Source organism: Schistocerca serialis, chromosome 2 (assembly GCF_023864345.2).
Source record: "Schistocerca serialis cubense isolate TAMUIC-IGC-003099 chromosome 2, iqSchSeri2.2, whole genome shotgun sequence".
NCBI lineage: Eukaryota > Metazoa > Arthropoda > Insecta > Orthoptera > Acrididae > Schistocerca > Schistocerca serialis.
This window is the reverse complement of record NC_064639.1, coordinates 301,029,617-301,055,054: the sequence shown is the minus strand read 5'-3', so window position 1 is coordinate 301,055,054 and position 25,438 is coordinate 301,029,617. Positions and strand designations below refer to the sequence as shown.

At 40.4% G+C, this 25,438-nt stretch overlaps 1 pseudogene; it reads left to right on the top strand.

The window, feature by feature from the left end:
* The first annotated feature begins 12,762 nt into the window (after positions 1-12,762).
* LOC126459599 (5S ribosomal RNA) lies at positions 12,763-12,880 on the top strand (annotated as a pseudogene).
* Positions 12,881-25,438: the final 12,558 nt, after the last annotated feature.

Here is a 25,438-nt window from a genome sequence, read left to right as displayed (position 1 = left end):
TTTCCAAAAATGTCCATTTATTAAATTTAAGATATCAATAAAATTTTAGCTCTCACATAGCAATTTTAAAACAAATAGACACAAATGACCACAAATTACTTCATCAAAATTTTGTTTTCTTTCTGTATTGTAGTATAGTTCACTTTTTCCTAAATGGTTAACTAGCTGTTTTGGTATATAACCACCAAATGAATCAAAAACCAAATTTTAATCATTATTTTTATAATAACAAATCCAACAAGTACCAAGCTTTTCAGATGTATCTAAATTTACTATTCCAAATCCTAAGTTTTTTGCTTTGTTTGGTAACTGATCAATCAGTTGTTTATTATTATCAAAATTACTTAATGCATTAGGATATTTATCAATTACTTTTTTTTTTTTTTTGCTTTCTGTAGTCCAGTTCTTGCTTTTTTCTCAATTGCTTGGTTATGTCTTTTTTGATCTTCTAATTCCTTATCAGCTTTCTCCTTGTTTACAACTGCATTTGCAATTGCTGCAGATCCTCCAGCTAGTGAACCAAGTTTTGCTAGATATGGTAATATAGCTAATAATAATGGAAGAAATCCACCTACATGTTGTGTTAGTATTTTACCATCTTTCTTTTTTGTTAGACATTCAATAATTTTTATCACAACAAGAATAGCTAATGTAACAAGTAAATTTTCATCAACTTTCTTTTCTTTTTTCGTCTTTTAACCATGTGTTAAAATGGTTCAATTGCATTTAATTGTTCATTAACCAACTTTAATTTAATAGATTTTGGTTTAGTTTTGCCACTAGGTAGCAAAGTATAATCAGTCATAAAGTTGTTTGTTTATATAGTTAAAAAATTTCTAAAGATTTTTACATAGATTAAAAATTTATAAAGATTTTTATATAGATTAAAAATTTGTAAAGAGTTTTATATAGATTAAAAATTTGTAAAGAGTTTTATAATCCCCAACTATTTTCATCAAGATGTAAACCCATACCTAACTTTCGTTTTCTATACCGTACATTATTCCTCTAACAGCTGTTGCTGCAACTTTTTCTCCAAATGAAGCATCACTTGCATACATTCTTTCTTTTGTAGCTAATTGAAGTTGTTTATCTGCTTCATGTCTTTTTTCTAAATCTTTGTTATCTCTGTAAGCAATATCATATTGTTTACAAACTTGATCTAATGGATTTATACCTTTATCTCCTTTAGCTAATCTTTCTTCTAATTTTGTTCCTGGGCCACAAAATCTATAACCTGGAAGACGCATTTTAAATGGTAATTTGTTAATTAAAGTGTTTACTAATCCTTTTCCATGTTTATCACTTTTCCAAAATGTGTGAAGTAGGTTATTCAAAAATCTAATTAGATATGGAATTCCTTTTGGATTATCGATTATGAAATCACTAAATTTATTTGTTAGCATTTGTACTACACTAACTTTTTCATTGTGATAATTTTTATTTCCAGTTAGTTCTTCACCATGAAATACTGCTAATCTATCAATTAATTCACAAACATCATTCATCCAAACATATTCAATTGGTTTTTCTGTATATTTTTTTAGCTAAACCTTCACCTATTTTTTCAGCAACAGCTGAAGCACTCTCAGGTCTGTGATCAGGTGAACTAAAATCTGAATCATCTATTGTTGGTCTTCTTAAGTTTGCAAAATTATCATCAACAACTGGTTTTATCAAATATTTATATTTATTACCTCTACTTGATCTTATTTTATTTCGATTACTATCAGAATACAGTGTCCCTGGATTGTATAATATATCTGCATAATTCGATAAATCTACGTGATCGAATTTTTCATTCATATTTTATAGTTAAACTCTCATTAAGCCTTCTGTTCCTCCATATGGTTTTTCACCAATTTTTAGTTTATCTCCAATGAATTCAACAGATAAATTACCAACATATTTAAACATACCAACAGGTTTTAAACCAAAAACTTTATCTTCACTACAGTTAATGCTCCAAATAAGGATACAGAAGCGAAATAAATATTGCAGATGGTTGAATTCATCCAAATAATACACAATTGTACATGTATTTTAGTATTATGGGAAATGATTGTACAGATTATCCAACTTACGATGGAAAATCAAACTAGAAGTTAATCGATAATCATGTAGCAAAATTGTTTGACTTTGTAATGATAAAAAAAGGAAATAATATTTTATCTAGAACTGAACATCCCTTTATTTCATCATCAGTTTTGTTACACCTAACTTCATCTGTTGCTGATAAAATAAACTTAGGGGGACATATTCTTAACACAGGAAAAATAAATAGTAAGATAAGTGAAGTACTTTATCCATTGTCAATGCTTGGTGGTTTTTTAGAGGTTACAAAGGAATTATGTGGGAAGGGCATTTAACTGAAATTTTTACACTTAGTGCAACATCTGGGGATGCAATTCTTCATTAGTCTGATAGAAATGATGCTGCCATTGAAATAAAAGATACACTTCCAAAATAAGGTAACATTTTTGTAGAACCTATGGAAAATCGTGTTCCTGTTATTAAATATGAACCAAATTACGAACCTGAACAATGAGAAAATATTCTGAAAAATCCTAAAATTCCTATTTCTTTTTATGAACTTCAAACAGAAGAAGTTGCCAGATTATCTGGCAAAAACAGTTTTGAACTAGATATCACAAATAACTACAAAACTACAGAATCTGATATGGCATATTTTGTGTTTGTTGCATTTCAGAGAAATCGTAAAAATAATCAATTAGTGCTTCATCATTATTTGATCATGTTAAACTTCAGATAATATATTTGAAAAATGGTAGAAGCGACGTTTTTCCACAGGAAATGTGGAATATAAATACATCAAATAATTTTCTAAAAGCATATGATACATTTCTAGATTTTAAACGAATTATTTTACTAAAATCAGATATTAATATTAATCCATTTAGTTTCATAACGAATTAATCAGTTTATGTAATCAATATGACACATAGAAAGAATGTTGTAGCTACACAGAAAACTACTATGAAACTTATTGCAAATTTTAATGATAAAATTCCAATGATACACTTTCTTATGTAATTATGTATGGTACGAAGAATCTTACATATGATGCATAACATAGAATACTTACTGAAAATTTTAATTATATAAATGAATAAGATACTAGGAAAAGTTATAGAAGTGTTAACTTCTTGTTTACATCTCCTTTCAAAGTGTTTTTGAAAAGTAAAAAACTGACACTTTTAATATAGTTTACCTTTCTTAACTAATTCATTTTATTTATTTTCTTACTTTCACCTAGGGAAATGAGTAATGAGTAATTCACCAAGCTCATTAAATTTATTTTCTTACATTCACCTTGGGAAATTAATTATTAACATTTTATTTATTATGTTCACCTATGGGAAATGTTTGTAAAATAAGCGATTTTTTTAGTACTTTACTAAAGTACTTAGTAAAGATTCTACTTAGTAAATAAGTAGAATCCTTCTGTATGTTCTGGGTAATTAGGTCAATTTCATAGAAAATAAAAAAAATTGTGAGTGAAACGAGCAATTTTTTTATTTTCTATGTAATTGAGCTAGTAAGCCAGAATCTACAGAAGAATTCTACTCTAGGAGCAGCTGACATGTGTACATTCCTCAGTTATCCCTTCAGTAACTATTCATTCCCATTTGAGAGAAGATGTTCAGCAGTGCTCTACTGATATGTTGCCGCCATGCGGGTTTTCTCTCATTGATATCAAAGGTAATAGCCAGTCTTAGCGAGGACGTGCTGGTGGAATAATATAGATAATAAAATACAATAAAAATAAATATATAAATAAAAGTTATGCAAGACTTTCTTATGTCTGCCTTTCCTGTTTTTGATAGACTGTATTGGGATCTTATTGATAGGGCAAATGCCTGAAGTACTGGAGCCTCTTCTGGGCTTATTTTTAAGCTTACAGCAAAAGTGGTGGTAGCATTACCTATTCCTTTTTTTTTGTAGGTTTAGGTATATTCCGGAATGTCAGGGAAAAAAGTGCTTACCATTCAAGCTCTGAAACTGGTAGGCCACTGAATAAAGTCTCACTCTTTTCCTTTTGTTTTAATGCTTTTTTTCAACAATGGTCATGTATGATATTTGATAGAGAATGGAATGAAAAAATATGTGTATTTGTGTCAATTAGTAAACAGCGAAATATTATTGGAAAATCAGTGAAGAATTTCCAATGGTATTTCGCTGTTTATTAATTTTGATTATTACAACATATTTTATAACTAATGACTAGTCGACAAGTTTTTCTAAAAGTGCATGGAGGTCGTGATTTGCGAAATCCCTAATACCTGCAATCAGTTAAGGTACCCGGAGCTGCTTTGCATCTGAGCGCTTCGACACAGGTTTCAATGATGATGGACAGGCTCTGCAAGACCCAAGTCAAACATCGACAAATAAAGATGTAAATAACTTTATTTAATTATGCAATGAGTTACGACATGCCAGACTGTAAGGGTAACGCACAATTAGATAATTGTAGGATACGTTTCTGAGAACAAAAAGTGTACTTGCGAATTTTTTTCAAATCACAAAATTTACATTTTTGTTAAAAAATTGAGTTGACTCCTATTCTTGGATTGCTGCTGATGATGAATGCCATCATTAGTTAAAAGATGTATTTGTGTATTGTGGTAGTCTTCTTCAAGGAACGTACCTTATTCATAAATCACGACACACATGCATATTCAGGAGAGCTTCGCAGTTTGTCGTTTACTTGACGACAGGCGTAAATTTAATAGTTGTAGTTATTCCAATTAGTGAACAGCTAAATAACATTGCAACTTCAATAAACTTTCATTCAAATATACTTGTTTTTTCGATTTATTACCTTTCAAATGTCATACATATGAAATAATATGACAAGTGTTGTAAGGAATACGCATGGAAAAAGTTGAATGGGATTCGAAGCAGCAAGCCTCTGATTACGGAGCTTAAACGCGAACCATTTGTCCGCCCCCATCTCGAGCTCACAGCCGCAACAGGAAGGTACATATTTGAGACATAAAGCTCCCCTTGCAATTTGCTCGAAATTGCAAGACATACGCGTTATTACTTGCACATTATGTTGTCCTAACAGACTACCAAAAGTGTAGAAAGTTTGAAGTAAATCACTGGTCCGAACGTCGTGGCCTCCCCTTATAAAAACGTACCTAGAACCAGACTGCACTGCTCTAACAGCAGAAACAAATGAAGCTAGATAACTTAAATAAATACAACCAACATTTGTCTTCTGCCAAGGCTCCGGTCATTGACTGTGAGACACCAGCCAGCTGGAAGCGAGTGGTTTAAGAAGCTTTCAGCCAAATTAATTGTCTTTGGTGGTCCGCTGGCGGCGCAGTGGACGCAGTCCCCTACAGCTAGTTTCTTAGACGCAGCTGGATGCGGTCTGCCACTAGCCCGAGCCTTCGGTCGGCCTCATGTCTACTTCAATGGGCTGCAGCGAATAGCGTGACCCACCGCAAGAATTCGGCGCGTCTCCACTGGTGAGCTGCAGCACAAAGACTAGCAGGCAATGAGGGGGAACACAGGTCGCGTGGACAGTGCTCTAAAAGCCTGCACGCGGGGCACCGTGAGTACTAGGGCGGCATGCTACAGCACATGCTGCTAGGTTACAAAGTGAGAGGCACGCTAGAGGTTGCGACGTTACTACTCTGCGTTTAATGAGACAGAGGAGCAAATGTACGGCGCTGATTAAAGCTTGGTAGGTAAAAGGCATAGGTATGAGCCATACACCGTATGCTTTACGCCCTATTGTTGTATTAGCTCAAAAAATGGTTCAAATGGCTCTGAGCACTATGGGACTTAACATCTATGGTCATCGGTCCCCTAGAACTTAGAACTACTTAAACCTACCTAACCTAAGGACAGCACACAACACCCAGTCATCACGAAGCAGAGTTGTATTAGCAAAATAATTTTCCAAAGCTGGTCTGGCGGCCGAATAATTGAGGGTAGACAAGGTATGTTAATTATCAATGAATGAACAGAAACAAACGGGGAAACATTTGTAATAAACATAGGCAACATAGGCAACACTGCTGATTTAAGTTTTAAGAGCACAATGATTATTCAGTAAGGTTCAAACACCGCCTGAACCGTGGCCCTACACGCAGTTTTATAGGTAAACAAAGTTCATTACTGAAATATATCAACATTCCTTAAATTAACTAGTGTGACATGGAAGTTGACAGAATCGCCTCTAAAATCAAGCATCAACGTGTAATAAGAACATGAATATATTCACCTGCATTCTTAGCTACCTGTAATCGATATGCCGTAAAGGATCCGGAGTGCCCCTACATAAATAAAACCACACCACCCTGCTGTATTGTCTAATGGCAGAAAGTAGAGTCTCTCTTTCTCGAACGACGTCCCGAACTGTTCTCCCTCTCTCCGTGCCTCCTGCTCTCAGGAGCACCACTTCCACCACCAACATCCCACAGCGTCAGACACTTCAGCCAATGAGAGCACGAGCACGTACACGTCGTACAACACAATGATTTACATATAGATGGATCACCAGTCGTACACTAGTGATTCTACAAGTGAAATCCCTATTCTAATTGACAGGTTATGTCAAGAATTGTCTGCTGACACTATTTCTTGTCATTTTTAATTACATATCTGATTGACAAGAACATATTTGTGCTTCTAGAGCACCTTTATTCATATTATAACCAGCAATAATCATAGATTAATAAATCAGTTCATTAACAACTACATACAGATTCATTTAATAATGTAATTGTGGAGAACGATCTGGTTCGACACCCTTAGCTGTATAAACTTAATATTATAGAATATTTAACGACAGTGCAATATTCGTTGTTTATCTCAATGATGGCTGCTGCACAAAGCCATTACCGGACGTACTGTTTGTTGCGAATCATAAAACTGTTTCCAGAATGAGATTTTCACTCTGCAGCGTAGTGTGCGCTGATATGAAACTTCCTGGCAGATTAAAAGTGTGTGCCGGACCGAGACTCGAACTCGGGACCTTCGCCTTTCGCGAGCAAGTGCCCTATCACCTGAGCTGCCCAAGCGCGACTCACGTGCACTCAGATGAGTCTTTTCTAAACAGCATGTATTGCCTCCAACATAAATCTTACGATATAATCACAACGAAATTAAAGAAAATTTGGGATCATAAAGAATGACCGACAGCCTTTCTTCCCGCGTACCGCGTTCAAACGTAATGGGAATATGAGTATGGGGAGGGGGGGGGGAGAGAGGAGAATGATGTTGGTACGGTAAGCTTTCTGATGTGAGTACAGATGCACCGAACATCTTAGTCTATAGACAGCTAGCACAGAAACGTGTCATGAGCGTTCTTCATACTTTCTACCTGTTAATAGAACGGGAAGAATCTTGAATCTGCGATTCAGTAAATATACCATGTGCCACGCACTTTACAGGGAATCACACAGTAAGAATATATACGGAGTGAGTATTCGGATGCGCAGAGCATAGTTTTTAGCGCAAATATAAATTGCGTCCAAAGTCACGTGACTGGTAATGCGTACGGCGTACCGACCTTTATTCTGCAGACTACGAATGTCATTACACTGCCTGTACAGACAGATACCGCTCAGAAATATCGTCAATTTTTGCACTATTTCGTAGTCATCTTAATAATTCGAAATCTAGAATGAACTTCGCTTGACGCTTCGAAGAGATAAATGCAAAGGCATTCTGCCCTTCAGCAAGTGTTACAGCTCAGATGTCGGAATTCCAAGAAAAGTTTTTGTGCTGCACTTGATAACTTTAATCTGTTTTAATAAGTTATGATGCGGTGGTATTGCGAAATGGTTTCCTAATACGCCAAAGTGAAAGAGTCCTAACAAACATCGAATCTGGAACTATGACATGCAACAAATTACTTATTAATAGCGCAAAGAAGTGTTTTAACGAACAAATTACTTCTGTATTTTACATTCTGATGCCATATGTTAAATCCTCGTCAACCCTTAAGGAACCAAAATATTACTCGCACCTAATCATTCTCCATGTTATAGGTAGCAATACTGAACTAAACTCCTTCCGAACAGGCCTCTAAAGGCCCAACAGTACCGACGGACCGCCCTGTCATCCTCAGCCGATAGGCGTCACTGGGTGCACATACGGAGGGGCGTGTGGTCAGCGCACTGCTGTCCCGGCCTTTGCCAGTTTTTGTGGCCAGAGCCGCTACTTCTCGGCCAAGTAGCTCTCAGTTGGTCTCACAAGGGCTGAGTGTACTCATCTTCCAATTAGCGCTCGGCAGACCCGGACGGTCACCCATCCAAGTGCTAGCCAAGCCCAACAGAGCTTAACTTTGGTGAAAAAATGGAAACAAGTGTTGCGACTGCGGCGTGATAGTTGGCGTGTAGTAGTACTACGTTTTTCATTTATCGTACGTCCAAGAAACACATTTGTTTTGAGATCAGGGAAGCCTCAAGGTAACTACTCCACTGGCCATTAAAATTACTACACCACGAAGATGATGTGCTACAGACGCGAAATTTAACCGACAGGAAGAAGATGCTGTGATATGCAAATGATTAGCTTTTCAGGGCATTCACACAAGGTTGGCGCCGGTGGCGACACCTACAATGTGCTGACATGAGGAAAGTTTCCAACCGATTTCTCATACACAAACAGCTGCTGAGTGGCGTTGCCTGGTGAAACGTAGTTTTGATGCCTGGTGTAAGGAGGAGAAATGAGTACCACAACGTTTCCGACTTTGATAAAGGTCGGATTGTGCCTATTGCGATTGCGGTTTATCGTATCGCGACATTGCTGCTCCGTTGGTCGAGATCCAATGACTGCTAACAGAATATGGAATCGGTGGGTTCACGAGGATAATACGGAACGCCGTGCTGTATCCCAACGGCCTCGTATCACTAGCAGTCGAGATGACAGGCATCTTATCCACATGGCTGTAACGGATCGTGCAGCCACGTCTCGATCCCTGAGTCAACAGATGGGGACGTTTGCAAGACAACAACCATCTGCACCAACAGTTCGACAACGTTTGCAGCAGCATGGTCTATCAGCTCGGAGACCATGGCTGCGGTTACCCTTGTCGTTGCATCACAGACACTGCGATGGTGTACTCAACGACGAACCTGGGTGCAAGAATGGCAAAACATCATTTTTTCGGATGAATCCAGGTTCTGTTTACAGCATTATGATGGTCGCATCCGCGTTTGGCGACATCGCGGAGAACGCACATTGGAAGCGTGTATTCGTCATCGCCATACTGGCGTATCACCTGGCCTGATGGTATGAGGTGCCATTGGTTACACGTCTCGGTCACCTCTTGTTCGCATTGACGGCTCTTTGAACAGTGGACGTTACATGTCAGATGTCTTACGACCCATTGCTCTACCCTTCATTCGATCCCTGCGAAACCCTACATTTCAGCAGGATAATGCACGACCGCATGTTGTAAGTTCTGTACTGGCCTTTCTGGATACAGAAAATGTTCGACTGCTCCCCTGGCCAGCAAATTCTCCAGAACTCTCACCAACTGAAAACGTATGGTCAATGGTGGCCGAGCAACTGGCTGTCACAATACGCCAGTCACTACTCTTGATGAACTGTGGTATCGTGTTGAAGCTGCATGGGCAGCTGTACCTGTACACTCCATCCAAGCTCTGTTTGACTCATTGCCCAGGCGTATCAAGGCCGTTATTACGGCCAGAGGTGGTTGTTCTGGGTACTGATTTCTCTGGATCTATGCACCCAAATTTCGTGAAAATGTGATCACATGTCAGTTTTAGTATAATATATTTGTCCAATGAATACCCGTTTATCATCTGCATTTCTTCTTGGTGTAGCAGTTTTAATGGCCAGTAGTGTACTTACACTGTGATATATGAGGGTTGCCCAGAAAGTAATGCACCGCATTTTTCTCTTCCAGAATTCTTTATTGAACATAATGAGAATCACACACAGGAAAGAATGGTCTTATATCCACACATCCTATTTTTCCACATAATCTCCATATCCCGCTCTGTAGCCTCTCCCCCCCCCCCCCCCCCTCCGGCTCGAAGCAAGGGCATGTATGCCCTGTCGGTAGCAATCCTCATTCTTGTGGCGAGGCCAGTGCTTAACTGTGTGAACTTCGTTTACTGATTGACAGACACATCGCCAACTGTCCAGTCGTAATGCGTCTGTCCTTGTGAATGCCATCAGCTTGCTTTAACATGTCAGGGGTGACAGTCGTGGGGATGGTCTCCCAGATCGTGGAGCTCCGCCGAACCGCCTTCTGATGATTTCACCCTCTGTGCCCAGCGAATAACTATATTTCGGTCGGCAGCAGATGTTCCATAGGCTTTTCGCAAGAGTTTATGAATATTCCTTGCAGTTTCTTTTTCTGCAGTGAGAAACTCAATGACGGTACGTCGCTTGTAACGTACATCACCTACAGACGCCATTTTGAAACTGTCCTGCAGCTACGCAAACTGCCGGAAGTGACAAAAACTTGGCGCGCTCACTCAGGAGACATCAAGTAATACATACGAAACGTTTCGCATTCATAGCATTGTTTTCGGCTGAGAAAAAAAATGCGGTGCGCCACTTTCTGGGCAAGCCTCGTAAAATTGTTATACGCAGAAGAAAATTTCTCGAAATGTATATACGTACATTCAACGAATTAATCGGCAGCCACTCCCCCAATAAGGATTTAACTAGCACTTGACTCGTGGATATATAGCCTTACAGTGACATAAATTAGCATTACGAATTTACTTTTTATTACACCGTGTCTCGGTATCTTTCAGCATATGAAGAGCCACTTGTAGTTCGATTACCTTAATCAGATCCTTCTCGTAGTTACCTGTGAAAAGCAACATTTCTCCTTCGACGTATTTCGATTTGCTTCCGTAGCAGCAACGTTTGTGCCCCCACTGATGTCGCTAACTAATAAATGTATTAAAACAGGACAAACAAGTGTAATATTAAAGATCAGCTCTTGGAAGTTATGGAAAGACTACATGATAGCTTATTGGAGACGATTTTCTTGTCAGCTACGACGCTACGAACGCAAGGACAACGTAACTCCTATTTCCTGATTTCAATTTGATGATGGTGCTACGCACAGTGTGCCTGTGCTCACACCGTAAATACTCCTACTCTCTCGGGGAGATTGCAGTGTATAATTGGAGAAGCAGGCCTGTATACAGGGTGGCAATTGAGAACTATATGAAAAAAGCCGGCATACCTTCTGGACGATTTGCATTAGGACGTTCAAACTGCACGGTTGGCCACAGGGCACGATAGAAATTAGTATGCGCATACAAGGTTTCGTTTAGTGGCGAAGCCCACTTTCATTTGGATGGGTTCGTCAATAAGCAAAATTGGTGCATTTGGGGGACTGTGAATACGTATTTCGAGATCGAGAAGTCTCTTCACTCTCAACGGGTGACTGTGGTGTGTCCAGCCACGGAACAACTGGTACGATATTCCTTGATGACACGATGACTACCTAACGATATTTGAAGGCTTTGGAAAATGATTTCATCCCCATTATTCACACTGATTTCGACAAGATGTGGTTCGTTCAAAACGGAGCTCGACCCCATAGAAGCGGGAGAGTGTTTGATGTCCTGGAGGAGCAGTCTGAGGGACCACATTCTGTTTCTGGGGTACCCAGAGGCCACTGGTATGGGCCTCGATTGTCCGCCATATTCTCCAGATCTGAACACATGCGACACCTTTTTGTGGAGTTATTTTGAATACAAGGTGCACAGCAATAACCCCAAAACCATTGCTGAACTGAAAACAGTAGTTCAGGAGGTCATCGACGGCATCGATGTTCCGACACTTCAGCGGGTCATGCAGAATTTCGCTATTCGTCTGCGCCACTTCATCGCCAATGATGGCAGGCATATGGAACATGACATAACCTAATTCCGTACATCTGTAGTGATGTTTACATGTTGAATAAATTATATGTACGCCGTAGTTTCTAACTAATTTAGGTTTTTGTTTTTTTTCGTATAATTCAGTAACTGTCATCCTGAATTACGATACAGACTCCATAGAGATTTGTTAACTGCAAACTTTTCCAGAGAGGAAGAAAGACAGGAAATAGATATAAACTGTGAAACTCTTCGCTGTGAGCAGGTGAACTTACAGGTCCTGGCACACACGTCGGTAGGGCTGTATGGTTTTGGCCCTTGCCTAATAGTATTTGTGCAGGATGGGATATTTTATGGAAAGAGGGGCGAGGGCTTCTGTTCGAGAATGAATTTACTGCATAGTACGTGGGGATTCATTGTTCCATCATCGTAGCTGGGGTGAAAACAAAAATGCATAAATAAAAGGCACTTCCGAACGGGGCTGTCTGCCTGAAAGAGGACGGGGTGGAGAGAGACTGAGGGTTGAATGGGGTGTAATTGACGCCACAGGGGCGGGCGGCGGCCGCGCGGGCGCAGGGCTGAAAGAGGGGTGAGGGGGTGCTGGAATAATGGTTACTGGAAGAGCGCTCCCAAACGTCGATGCCAGCGCTGCCGGTCCACATGGATACTCCGTGTCTGGCTGGGTGGAAGCGCGCCGCAGGCGAACCACTGCGTCGTTCGCGCGGAACGTCACGAGTACTTTAATAATGCGTTAGCCGAGGCTCCTGCCGAAATGAAGGTACTCTTGGACGGAATAAGAACTTTATCAAATTTCATTAATTCATATTTCTTTAGGAAGTACATGGCAAACGTACAGCAAACAAAAATTGACAAAAGCAATAATTATTACGCCATGTTTGAGTCCGGCAACGGCCTTGCCGCAGTGGATACACCGGTTCCCGTCAGATCACTGAAGTTAAGCGCTTTTGGACGTGGCCGGCACTGGGATGGGTGACCGTCCGGGCCGCCATGCGCTGTTGCCATTTTTCGGGGTGCACTCAGCCTCGTGAATCCAATTGACGAGCTACTCGACCGAATAGTAGCGGCTCCGGTCACAGAAAGCCATCATAGCGACCGGGAGAGCGGTGTGCTGACCACACGCCCCTTCTATCCGCATCCGAAGTTGAGGATGATACGGCGGTCGGATGGTCCCGATGGGCCACTTGTGACCTGAAGACGGAGTGCATGTTTGAGTCCACAAGAGGTTATGGTTGTCCTCAGTGACAAAAGCAAATGTTTTTTTGGTCTTCGACCTATGGATCGTACATCTACTCTGAATCACTCGTTTTGTAGTTTTTGCATATCAAGAAACCTTATTGCAGACGGAGATAACCATCACATGAATCACAAGTGAATCTTTCCGTTTGAGAGTTCTTTTCGTTTGTCGCATTTTGCTTATTTTCACTTGTGTCGATTTCTCTCCTTCCCTCATCAAATTGTAGAATTTCGCCACGTCTAGATGATGTAAATAATGGAAAAACGTGGACTTAAAATTCTGTTCTGCAAGCGGTCTTAAACCAATTCTTGTTTTAGAGCTCGAGGAAAATCTCCACCTCTCATCATATCGTCCCCGTTTCCAAAATACACTCTAAGGAAAAAAAAGAAAGACGCACCACGAAGGACTTATCCGAATGGAACTGAAATCGGTAGATACGATATGCATGTACAGACAAACAAATGGTTACAATTTGAATTTCACTGCTCATCGGGGCTCGGTTAGAAACGAGTTTCATCACTGAAAACGATTCTACTCCATCAACGAGATTCCAGGCCGAGCACGTGTCTGTAGACGCCCCAGACAGCTGTGGGATACCAACCTGACTCTCGCTAGCCATACAGCCCGACAACCAGGAGTGATGGTCTGGGATGCCAATTCATTACACAGCAGTGCCCCTTTGGTTGTCATCCGTAGCACCCTTGAACCTTTATAGCACAGCCGTATGTCGATTGTATTCTACATCCCGCTGTGCTGCCCTTCATGCTAAGCCTTGCCGGGCTTACATTTCAGCAAGATAATACCCGCCCGCACACGCCGAGAATTTCTACTGCTTGTCTTCGTGCTTGGCAAATCCTACCTTTGCTAGTAAGGCCGCCGCTTCTCTCGGGATATTGACAATCTAACGTGCCAATTGGACAGAACTTGACACGATATTCCTCAGCAGGACACGCAACAACTCTATCAGTCAATGGCAAGCCGAATTATTGCTTTCATACAACTACATCTACATCTACGTGATTACACTGCTGTTCACAATAAAGTGCCTGGCAGAGGGTTCAATGAACCACCTGCAAGCTGTCTCTCTACCGTTCCACTCTCGAACGCGCGCCCTGATTTCTCTTTTCTTATTGTGATGATCATTTCTCCCTATGTAGGTGGGTGCCAACAGAATGTTTTCGCAATCAGAGGAGAAAACTGGTGATTGAAGTTTCATGAGAAGATCCCGTCACAACGAAAAACGCCTTTCTTTTAATAATTGCCACTCTAATTCGCGTATCAAGTCTGTGACACTATCTCCCCTATTTCGCCATAATACAAAACGAGCTGGCCTTCTTTGTACTTTTTCGATGTCATCCGTCAGTCCCACCTGATGCGGATCCCACACAGTACAGCAATACTCCAGAATAGGATGGACAAGCGTGGTGTAAGCAGTCTCTTTAGTAGACCTGTTGCACCTTCTAAGTGTTAGTTTGCTCTAGCCACAATATTATCTGTGTGATCGTTCCAGTTTAGGTTAATTGTAATTGTAATCCCTAAGTATTTAGTTGAATTTACAGCCTTCTTATTTGTGTGACTTATCGCTTAATCGAAATTAAGCTGAATTCTTTTAGTATTCGTGTGAATAACTTCACACTTTTCCATATTCATGGTCAGTTGCCACTTTTCGTACCATACATATAACTATAAGGACCAGAGGTGTACCAACGCCTTATTGACTTGCTCAATTTGTAAAGTCCTTTCTCTTGAATAAATCAACAATTTTTTTCTGAAACTGTAATCATTTGTCTGTCTGTACATCTACATCACATCTACCAGTTTTTGATCCATTTTGTCTTAGAATGTACGTAGTGTGGGTATTTATTCCCGCTATGTTTAGTGTCCCCCCCATGAACCATGGACCTTGCCGTTGGTGGGGAGGCTTGCGTACCTCAGCGATACAGATGGCCGTACCGTAGGTGCAACCACAACGGAGGGGTATCTGTTGAGAGGCCAGACAAACATGTGGTTCCTGAAGAGGGGCAGCAGCCTTTTCAGTAGTTGCAGGGGCAACAGTCTGAATGATTGACTGATCTGGCCTTGTAACATTAACCGAAACGGCCTTGCTGTGCTGGTACTGCGAACGGCTGAAAGCAAGGGGAAACTACAGCCGTAATTTTTCCCGAGGACATGCAGCTTTACTGTATGATTAAATGATGATGGCGTCCTCTTGGGTAAAATATTCCGGAGGTAAAATAGTCCCCCATTCGGATCTCCGGGCGGGGACTACTCAAGAGGACGTCGTTATCAGGAGAAAGAAAACTGGCGTTCTACAGATCGGAGCGAGGAATGTCAGATCCCTTAATCGGGCAGGTAGGTTAGAAAATTTAAAAAGGGAAATGGATAGGTTAAAGTTAGATATAGTGGGAATTAGTGAAGTTCGGTGGCAGGAGGAACAAGACTTTTGGTCAGGTGATTACACGGTTATAAACACAAAATCAAATAGAGGTAATGCAGGAGTAGGTTTAATAATGAATAAAAAAATAGGAGTGCGGGTTAGCTACTACAAACAGCATAGTGAACGCATTATTGTGGCCAAGATAGACACAAAGCCCATGCCTACTACAGTAGTACAAGCTTATATGCCAACTAGCTCTGCAGATGATGAAGAAATTGATGAAATGTATGACGAGATAAAAGAAATTATTCAGGTAGTGAAGGGAGACGAAAATTTAATAGTCATGGGTGACTGGAATTCGTCAGTAGGAAAAGGGAGAGAAGGAAACATAGTAGGTGAATATGGATTGGGGGGAAGAAATGAAAGAGGAAGCCGCCTGGTAGAATTTTGCACAGAGCATAACTTAATCATAGCTAACACTTGGTTCAAGAATCATAAAAGAAGGTTGTATACCTGGAAGAATCCTGGAGATACTAAAAGGTATCAGATACATTATATAATGGTAAGACAGAGATTTAGGAACCAGGTTTTAAATTGTAAGACATTTCCAGGGGCAGATATGGATTCTGACCACAATCTCTTGGTTATGAACTGCAGATTGAAACTGAAGAAACAGCAAAAAGGTGGGAATTTAAGGAGATGGGACCTGGATAAACTGAAAGAACGAGAGGTTGTAGAGAGTTTCAGGGAGAACATAAGGGAACAATTGACAGGAATGGGGGAAAGAAGTACAGTAGAAGAAGAATGGGTAGCTCTGAGGGATGAAGTAGTGAAAGCAGCAGATGATCAAGTAGGTAAAAAGACGAGGGCTAATAGAAATCCTTAGGTAACAGAAGAAATATTGAATTGATGAAAGGAGAAAATATAAAAATGCAGTAAATGAAGCAGGCAAAAAGGAATACAAACGTCTCAAAAATGAGATCGACAGGAAGTGCAAAATGGCTAAGCAGGCATGGCTAGAGGACAAATGTAAGGATGTAGAGACTTATCTCACTAGGGGTAAGATAGATACAGCCTACAGGAAAATTAAAGAGACCTTTGGAGGAAAGAGAGCCACTTGTATGATTATCAAGAGCTCAGATGGCAACCCAGTTCTAAGCAAAGAAGGGAAGGCAGAAAGGTGGAAGGAGTATATAGAGGGTTTATACAAGGGCGATGTACTTGACGACAATATTATGGAAATGGAAGAGGATGTAGATGAAGATGAAATGGGAGATATGATACTGCGTGAAGAGTTTGACAGAGCACTGAAAGACCTGAGTCGAAACAAGGCCCCAGGAGTAGACAATATTCCATTGGAACTACTGACGGCCGTGGGAGAGCCAGTCCTGACAAAACTCTACCATCTGGTGAGCAAGATGTATGAGACAGGTGAAATACCCTCAGACTTCAAGAAGAATATAATAATTCCAATTCCAAAGAAAGGAGGTGTTGACAGATGTGAAAATTACCGAACTATCAGTTTAATAAGTCACAGCTGCAAAATACTAACGCGAATTCTTTACAGACGAATGGAAAAAGTGGTAGAAGCGGACCTCGGGGAAGATCAGTTTGGATTCCGTAGAAATGTTGGAACACGTGAGGCAATACTAACCTTACGACTTATCTTAGAAGAAAGATTAAGAAAAGGCAAACCTACGTTTCTAGCATTTGTAGACTTAGAGAAAGCTTTTGATAATGTTGACTGGAATACTCTCTTTCACATTATAAAGGTGTCAGGGATAAAATACAGGGAGCGAAAGGCTATCTACAATTTGTACAGAAACCAGATGGCAGTTATACGAGTCGAGGAGCATGAAAGGGAAGCAGTGGTTGGGAAAGGAGTGAGACAGGGTTGTAGCCTCTCCCCGATGTTATTCAATCTGTATATTGAGCAAGCAGTAAAGGAAACAAAAGAAAAATTCGGAGTAGGTATTAAAATTCATGGAGAAGAAGTAAAAACTTTGAGGTTCGCCGATGACATTGTAATTCTGTCAGAGACAGCAAAGGACTTGGAAGAGCAGTTGAATGGAATGGGCAGTGTCTTGAAAGGAGGATATAAGATGAACATCAACAAAAGCTAAACGAGGATGATGGAATGTAGTCAAATTAAATCGGGTGATGCTGAGGGAATTAGATTAGGAAATGAGACACTTAAAGTAGTAAAGGAGGTTTGCTATTTAGGGAGTAAAATAACTGATGATGGTCGAAGTAGAGAAGATATAAAATGTAGACTGGCAATGGCAAGGAAATCGTTTTTGAAGAAGAGAAATTTGTTAACATCGAGTATAGATTTAAGTGTCAGGAAGTCGTTTCTGAAAGTATTTGTATGGAGTGTAGCCATGTATGGAAGTGAAACATGGACGATAACTAGTATGGACAAGAAGAGAATAGAAGCTTTCGAAATGTGGTGCTACAGAAGAATGCTGAAGTTAAGGTGGGTAGATCACGTAACTAATGAGGAGGTATTGAATAGGATTGGGGAGAAGAGAAGTTTGTGGCACAACTTGACTAGAAGAAGGGATCGGTTGGTAGGACATGTTTTGAGGCATCAAGGGATCACAAATTAACATTGGAGGGCAGCGCGGAGGGTAAAAATCGTAGAGGGAGACCAAGAGATGAATACACTAAGCAGATTCAGAAGGATGTAGGTTGCAGTAGGTACTGGGAGATGAAGGGGCTTGCACAGGATAGAGTAGCATGGAGAGCTGCATCAAACCAGTCTCAGGACTGAAGACCACAACAACAACAACATGTTTAGTGTTGAACAAACAACAACAGTACAGGTGTAACACATCGCCTGTACAATATCAACACCGCATGTGATAATCCCAGATTTAGTTTTCCTTCTTGTTTGTTATCAGTCGCCCCATCAAAATATAATTTGGAAATCCAGCTAACATTCTTCGCTTCCGGCATATAAAAGACCATGTTTGTCTTTGAAGAATGCTAAAACTCCTGAATATAAAACGTTTTTTCTTGCATTGTCTAGTTCTTCTGGGATTTATCACATAATTTTCTTAAGCGTACCAACGAAAAATAACCTATGATTTTTTATAGTACATAGGTGACTTAATTTTAAAGAAAATAATGTTTGTAGATGTAAAAATAGAGTCACCCGAATCACTCAGAGAGATGGAGTGTTTTCATGCGAATTGATTATTTTTCATATTAAATAATACGATTAGCTGAAACGTGAAATTAAATGCTAATGGGTAATTAAATAAAACTGAGTTTACTCAAAAGTAATAAAACTTAAACGTTTGGTTGTCTTACAACTAGCCTGTCACGCGTCAGCTAATACACCATTTGCAACAGTGACAATACTGACTATGAAAAACATATTCCTTGACACAGAAATATTGGCGGAAAGAGGTTCCGTGCATAGTTTTCCGCCGGCCACGGTGGTCTCGCGGTTCTAGGCGCGCAGTCCGGAACCGTGCGACTGCTACGGTCGCAGGTTGGAATCCTGCCTCGGGCATGGATGTGAGTGATGTTCTTAGGTTAGCTAGGTTTAAGTAGTTCTAACTTCTAGGGGACTGATGACCACAGCAGTTGAGTTCCATAGTGCTCAGAGCCATTTTGAACCATAGTTTTCCGAGAGAGGCTCCATGCATGGTTTTCCGAGAAAATAAAGTGCGTTTCCACCTGTCAGGAAGTGCAATTAACCCGGTGTTCAAGGTGTGGCTTACCCGAAATATATCGTTAACAAAGTTCTCGGTTCTTAGAAATAACGATGTTGTGCGGTAAAAAACACGCGTTGCTATTGGCTGAAGTTAGGGCGTAACACCGTCAGCGCTATCCTAAGCTGGCGGCAGGGTTACGTAACGCTTTTGTGGAAAATATAAGTTAGTATTTGAGTCTGCGTATCGGCATCACACCTCGTCTCAATTTATTTTCCCTTCACTGTTTGCTCACTCCCTCGCCCATTTTACAGCCAGTGTATTCTGGCAGCGACAAAACGCCGCTCTTCAGCCGTAAGCATTGACACTAGTAAGAATAGTTTTAAAATACTACTTATATGACTTTTAAAATTATCAAAATTCTGTATAAATACAGAAAACTGCAACCAGATACTTTTTTGCAATGTTGTTTATTCCATAAAACCAGTTTTCGAAACTTTTCGGGTTCATCTTCAGGTGATGCGCAGAAAGGTTACACGACGATTTCATGGAGTAAATCTGGGTACTGGTTCTCTGACAAGAAGATGGAACATACGACAATGTATCGCCGTGGGTATTTAGATCCAAAAATGAATTATGTACTTACTGCGACGGTAGGGGAGGCCTCTTTTTATTAGTATCCTACCATCAGCTTCCATTGTGATTGATACTTGGTGACATGCTAATCATTTTTATATGTATATAAACACCGACAGTTACCCATATAGACGTCACTCAGCATGTGGTGAAGAGCTTGTTACAAATAACTTCATACGAAGATATAATGTACTTTGATCAGAGGCGTTTTGTGATTTCGTTTGCCTTCGATCAAAACCGGCGTTAACATGAATGCCCAAAAGTAAGATAAAATTATAACTCTATTTTACTTTATTTTTGGGCATGCCCATCTCGTACATGAACACAAAATGCAAATCGACAGAAATAGCTTAAAAGTCACTCAACCTCAGCTGCACCACATTTATCGCTAGTCGACATTTCATGGTACGAGGGGCGTTTGAAAAGTCCGTGCAGAAATAAAAATTACTTACGTGTTTGGGGTAAAACTTTTTTTGTTTTTCGACATAGTCTCCTTTTAGACTTATACACTTCGTCCAACACTGTTCTAATTTGTTGATCCCTTCCGAATAATAGGAATTGTCCAAGTCTGCAAAACAGCTATTAGTTGCTGCAATCACCTCGTTTGAATAAAATCTGGGGCCAAGTCTGGAGAATAGGGGGGATGTGAAACGAGTTGGAATCCTATTTCCATTAATTTTGCGACCACAACTGCTGAGGTGAGTCCTAGTGCATTGTCGTGATGGAAAATGACATTTTTGCGGTCCAATCGCCGGCGGTTTTCTTGCACCTCGGTTTCAAACGATCCAATAACGATGAATAATATGCACCTGTAATAGTTTTACCCTTTTCCAGATAGTCGATGAGGATTATCCCTTGCGAATCCCAAAAGACAGTCGCCATAACCTTTCCGGCCGAAGGACTGGTCTTCGCCTTTTTTTGGTGCAGATTCTCCCTTAGTAACCCATTGTTTAGATTGTTGTTTGGTCTCAGGAGTATAGTAATGTGTCAATGTTTCATGCACAGTGACGCTTAAAGTCCTGCGGATTCTTCCTGAACAGCTACAAACCATCCTTCCAACACTTCACACGATTCCGTTTTTGGTCAAGCGTGAGCAATCACGGAACCCATCTTGCGGATGGCTTTCTCATGTCCAAATGTTTATGCAAAATATTATGTACCCGTTCATTCGAGATGCCCACAGAACTATCAATCTCATGCACCTTAACTCTTCTGTCATCCATCACAATATCATGGATTTTATCAATGATTTCTGCCGTCGTAACCACCACAAGGCGGTCAGAACGTTCAGCATCACTTGTGCCCATATGGCCACTCCCAAAATTTTGAATCTACTTATAAACTGTTCCAAACGGAGTTGCAGAGTTACCGTAATGTTTATCAAGCTTCTCTTTTGTCTCCTGAGGCGTTTTGCCTTTCATAAAGGCATTAATCACCACACAAAATTCTTCTTCGTCCATTTTTTGGCAATAACTCGACTTCCTTGATTCACACGAATGCCAAACACAAAGAAATATACCAATATGGTTGAAACTTGGTGTGCGATCTGTCCAAAGATGTTACTAACTAAACATGACCTCGACACGTGCCGGTGATGCGATATCTCGGACTTTGCACGGACTTTCCAAACGACCCTCGTACAATGGTAGTTTTCTACACTTTCAAGTGTGGCGTCCTCTTTCAAAAATTCTGCAGATATATATGCACTGATGAACTCCCAAAAATTGTAAAATTGTCCAAATCTCTTTCTTTTCTGCTGCCGAACGAGCAAGCAGCAGTTGCAAATAAATTGAAGCAATGCACTGCGATGGGGGGGGGGGGGGGGGGGGGGGGCTCTTGGTGCTGTCATCTAACTAGCGTATACGAACAATATAATGATGGAGTCTGGCCAGTAGCTGTGATTAAATTGTCCTGAAATAGCAAAGCCATTACGATAAAAGCAGCTTGTTCAAATATTGACAAGATTAAAATTGATCTGAAAAAGGTCAGTCAGAAGATGTTTAGCGGCATACAACATGCGTATTAATTAAATGTGTGATAAAGATTGCGTCCACCTATGCCAAATCTGTCTTCTTCTAAAAAGCAGAGAGACTAACAGAGTTAAAATAAACATAAGAATAACTGCCAGAGGGAATCTAGCTCTTTAAACGGGACGTGTGCAGTTTTGAAACTTTGCGAGCACTTCCCTTTCTAGGAGACTTCGGAACGTACGAAAGAGCTACTGGCAGAAGCAAAGCTTTGGACGCTCATCACGGGCACCCGCCCAGCTCAGATGGTAAGTTATTGCTTCCGAAAGGAGAGTTTCGGGTCTATGTCTCACACGCTTCATCACATTTGCGCGAGACTATGATCCACAATTCAAAAGCAACACTCATGCATCGGTTTATACTACCATCATCATTCACAAACCTATCTCATCATCTACTGACTCCACTCCCCCCCTCCAACCTCTCAAAATGAAGCTCTAAACTGCATGTGGGTGAGATGACGGAGGATCAGAGAAAGCATTGACAGAGTTAAAGTTCAGCCACTCTCATCCACCTCAAGTCATGTAGTATCAGCAGTCCCGCAATTTTTCCATTCGTTCACGCGTCGATCTTGTTTGAAGCCGATACAGTCATACTGTGACACTTTTTTGCTGCGTAGTTCGTGTCTTCGCTAACAAAGAGAAACATGAGACTCCTCTAAAAGCAGATGTTCCCAGCGAGGAAAACGCTAAGCTTCCTCCCAAGCACACAAGTCCAGTACTCTAAAAAAAGTAACTATGAAATAGTGGCACAAAAATGAAACAATACCGCATAGCGAATGTGGCAGAACGTCACAATATCTTTAGTTTCCAGAGATGGCTGTGGAATCATCTGAAGTCTCTGCTGTAAGACAAGTTTTCACCAATTACGATACTTTAGTAGGAGTGCTGTCTTAATAGCACGGCTAATGAAACAAATATCAAAAATAAACTTACATGAATAAAAGGAGAAAGTGGTTATGTTGTCGTAATAATAAACGAACTAGATAACATTTGACATATTATCATGGGCAATGTCGCAACGGTATATTTTAAAATTATTTATTCAAACAATCTACCTTTTGGAGCACCACAAGTAATATATAGTTTCAGTTACTTAATGATCACCTTCAGAGCTGATTAATCACGAGTTTTGAAAAGTGAAAACACACGCAATAGTCCTTATAACGGGCGATTAATCAGATCTGAAGTGTTCGAAACTAGCTACCATTTTTGATAAACTGCAGCTGAGGCCGTCAAAGCAAAAATTTTAAAATGAAATAAGTCAAGAAGTATTTATGGGCTATTAATACTATCTAATCACTCTAATAGCGAGAAACTTAACATCAGAATTGGTGATCACGAAGTACACGAAGGGATTCTGCATCTTTGGAAGAAAAATAACCCATGCCAGACGAAGCAAGGAGAAAAAAAAACAGACTTGCACACCCAAAGGGAGTATTCCTGGCCGAAAGAAGGGTACTGGTATTAAACATTGGCCTTACTTCGAGGAATAAATTCCCGAGAGCGTACTTTCGGAGCACATTATTGTATGGTAGTGAAACATGGATTTTGCTAAACCGGAACAGAAGAGAATCGAAGCGTTTCATATGTGGTGTTACAAAAGGAAGTTGAAAATTTGATGCGTTAATAAAACAAGGAATGTGGAGATTTTTCGCAGAATCGCCAAAGAAAGGAGCGTATTGAAAAAGCTGACAAGAGGAATGGACTGTATGACAGGACATTTGTTAAAACATCAGGGAATAACTTCCATGCTACTAGAGGGAGATGCAGATAGTAAGAACCGCAGTGGAAGACAGAGATTGGAATATATGCAGCAAATAACTGAGGATAAAGGGTGCAAGTGCTACTCTGAGCTTTAGAGCTTAACGCAGGAGAAAAATTCGTGGCAGATCATATCAAACCAGTCAGAAGTATGGTGACTAAAAACAAGAAAAAAGTCGTTTGAAACTGGAATAGGTATAATAGAGTTTTGCATGAATATTCACTGAAATAAGCTTGTAAGGTTGCGGGCGTTTTGTATTTCTTATTCTTGAACTGAGAACAAATGTGTGAAGTGAAATGACAAGTTTAACGTCGCAATATTTCTCACCAAATTACAGCTTTTCACACAGTTTTCAACTCACCAACATAAAAACAGCGCAATGGATAACGCGTCTTGCCACATCAAAAAGTGAAATAAGATTATACAAAACAATGTTAAATATTAACTCTCTGAAAGAACATTAATCCTAAGCACAATATTACGAAAGTTTAATTGGAAGTTTCGTTACACTATTCCTAAGCACAATAATATGAAAGTTTAATTGGACGTTTCTTTACAAAATTGCTCCTCCACATACACTATGACGTTCGTCAGTACTACGAAAATCGTCCGATTCCGGTTCAAAGTTCGGTAGTATTTAGGATGACAATCAAGTCTACGGTGGATGTTTAGTCAAGTGACAAATTTGAGCGCAAGATTGCCCAAGGCCGCTCGAGTTTACAGTGGACGCAAACTGGTGAACCAACAAAGTTTACGCCTCTGCATGCGGTATTTCCCTCAAGCTGCGATGTGCTGCTGTCTGCATGGCTGCTCTCTTCCACTAAAATTCCTACAATACTAAACTGACCTTTGCTGAACTTTCCAGCAAAAACTTTCCCTATGTTTCTCATTATGTGAGAAAACATGTACTCAGCCCTAGTCTTATTATGTGACGATATACATGTGCATGGTTGGAGCAGCGTGTGTATTATAGTGCCTATCAGTTCTCATAAGAACAATTAACTAATTTGGCTGTTTTTTTTCTCCACAGTTGGAGCTAAACGCTGCTACAGCTAATTCTTCAGCTGTAGCGCAGCCGCTGTGAATGCAGTGTTCACACAAATTTCTTCTCTGCGTCGTATGGAGCATTAAGAGCTCTGTTCTGCACTTGATGCCAGTTCAAGGAAGAGTCCCCCCACAAAATTTCTCTCTTGTCCTACTCATGGCAGAACTGCCTCCCTCCACGTGGGTTCCTTTTTCACATCATGGCTTTTTTCGACTAATAGGAGCATTCCACCTATTTTGTAGAAACACCCTCTACCAATCGCAATGTCCGTTCCATCGACCTGCGTCGAAACTTCAATATTTTCTCCTTCCTAGTGCGTATCCGCCAATCAGACATTTTGTGCCCATTCTAGACACATTGACCTTTCTGTGTGTCGCACTCACTGGACGAAAATGCTTCACATGCTTTTGTTCATATCCTGTTGGAATTTTGAAACGTAGTTTTCTAAAGCTTCTTCTCTGCCCTTGTACCGATGCTCCCACCACAGGTGGGCCTCCAGCTTGAATCACCTGGCTCGGGGTCGCTGTCCTCCTTCTGGCCACCCCTTTAAGTGGTTTCTGGTGTAACTCTCACAGTGCGGCTTCACTACGCCATTGTGGAGAAGGCTTTTCGAAACTAAAAGGAACTCGACCCATTTTCCCTGTTCTACCTTCCGCTCAAAGACTTGCATTCTATAGGAATGGTGTGTTAATTAGTGTCAATTGACTGTCATCCCTTTTCGCATTACATATTGATAGGCAAATGTTCTCATAACTGTCGATTTACGTTAGGTGTCATCTTCACCTTCTCATTGCGATTTGTAAAGGTCTCATGT